Here is a 2,040-nt window from a genome sequence, read left to right as displayed (position 1 = left end):
TGCTGGGGAGGAGCCGGGTCCGGGGCTGGGGGCCAGAGGCAGGGGCGGGCCCCGCACGGGACCGGCGGGGTGCGGGTGGCAGAGCCGGAGCCCCGCCTGCCGGCCCCCGGGAGCCGAGCCCGGGTCCGCCTCTCCGGACCCATCCCCCTTCCCGGCGCCCGCTTCCCTCGGCCGAGCCCTTCTCCGGGCCTCGGGCTGCTGCGGGTGCGGGGGAGCCCCGAGTGGAACTCGGCAGACCCAGCGACCCTCTGGGCTCGAGCTCCGGCAGAGTGGTTTGCACCTATCGTGGAGTCCGGCAGCCCAAGCTGGGGGCAGCCGGAGGGAGATAGAGGCTGTTATTTAGGTTGCAGGAGGATGTTTGAGGAAAGGGCGACCACATCCTGCCCTCCCCGTCCCCGGAGCAGAAGCCGGACCTGCTCGGTGTTTGCCGACTTCGTGACTGCTTTCCCCTTTGCCCACCATCCTGTGGGGACCCGCAGCATTGATAACTTGGTAGTGAAACCTAGGACTGGTCATTACTGCTAAATGTCTGGTTTATGCTGTTTTCCTTCTGCTTCCCTTTCCCGGGCCGCTGAGACTGTAGTTGGCTAAAGACCGCCCCCTCACCCTGCTGCAGGTTCATTGTTTACCTTCTGCAGTGGAGATGGGTTTGTTTACACCTTCCAAACTGAGGAAACCCGACTTATATTTTTAATGACCTAATCCCGTTGCTAGCCAGTGTTTCTTGTATCACTCACAGTACTAGAGTTTATTCGACATTATCTCGTTGAAGATTTAGTAGTTACGTACAAGATTCTTTTCTCTTCCACGATAAACAGGATTTAGCCTGCTAATTCCGACGAAGTCGTATTTCACACGAGCTGTAGCTTGGAGTGTAACCCGGTTCAGCTGTACAGAATCAGTTTCTGAGATCTATAAAACACCTTAGGAAGTAAACAAACAAAAAAAACTTGTTGTAGACGTTCTGTATGAGATCAGTTTTTTACGCTATGTCGTACCTGACGTAATGACTGTTATCTACAGTAATTTGTTAGACCTGGGCTCCTTGTTTGCTAAGGCGAGAGTGAAAGCGTAGTGCATTTTCTAATTTGTTTTATTTTGCATATCACAGTGTAAGATCACTGTTTTATAAACTGAATGGTCAGCTTTCACTTAGCTACAAGAGTACATTTTTATAACTTAGTATTTTATTCTGAAAGTTCAGGGACTTAGTTTTGGGGGAATTAGGTCCTTTTACAAGCCAGTTTATAAAATATAATACAATATAATAGAACTTAAGTCCTGGAAATGCCTACTAATTAGATTATCAGTGCACTGAGTTCCAACATTTTTTTCAGCAGATCGGTTTTGAGAATTAGTACAGAAAGATGTAAAGCTATTTACTCCTTGCAACTGTTTGGAAACTTGGCTATAACACACATATGACAAATCTATGTAAAATAGATTTACTGGTAAACTTCCTAACAAGGATAATTTCTACAATTTCAGGTCTGTAAAAGATGTAATTAGTTGAGTGATTTAATTTATATACAGGCATATGTGTTTTGGATGGAGGTGAAAGGGGCACTTAATAAATTTGAGTTTAACTTGTGCATTAAAAACCTGCTTAGATGTGGTGCCGGAAATAATATAGTTGTATTTTAAATTGAGTTCGTCGAGCTCCTATGTATAGTGGTTTCTCTGCTTGGTATCAAAATGTTGAGTTGTGGAAGAGCTTAGGTATGCATCTGTTTAGATAATTTTGGTTTACTCCAGTTTTACTGAGGCACACAGGTAACTCTGTTTACTATTTAAAATCCTATATTAACAGAATTTAGTAAGCACCTATGTCCATAGGTGTTTCCAGGTTAATATAAATAGTGCAGAAAATGCTGTTTCGGCTTGCCCTGACAAAATGTACTTCAGTTTGGAATAAAATATACACAGCCATTTAAAACTGATTGCAAAAATAAAGAGTGAGAGATTATATGAGATCTGTATTTCTAAATCATAAGAAAGTTTAGAATTAATCTGAATTAGTCATTTTATTTTATTTTATTT

At 43.9% G+C, this 2,040-nt stretch overlaps 1 protein-coding gene across 3 annotated transcripts in view; it reads left to right on the top strand.

Annotated features, from left to right (window-relative positions):
- RICTOR (RPTOR independent companion of MTOR complex 2) overlaps positions 1–2,040 on the top strand; it is a 131,514-nt gene that overhangs the window by 904 nt on the left and 128,570 nt on the right. The window lies entirely within an intron of this gene.

This window comes from Rhinopithecus bieti, unplaced genomic scaffold (assembly GCF_001698545.2).
Source record: "Rhinopithecus bieti isolate Rb0 unplaced genomic scaffold, ASM169854v2 scaffold_34818, whole genome shotgun sequence".
Taxonomy (NCBI): Eukaryota; Metazoa; Chordata; class Mammalia; order Primates; family Cercopithecidae; genus Rhinopithecus; species Rhinopithecus bieti.
Note: the sequence above shows the minus strand (reverse complement) of the source record. Positions and strands in the feature narration are given on the sequence as shown.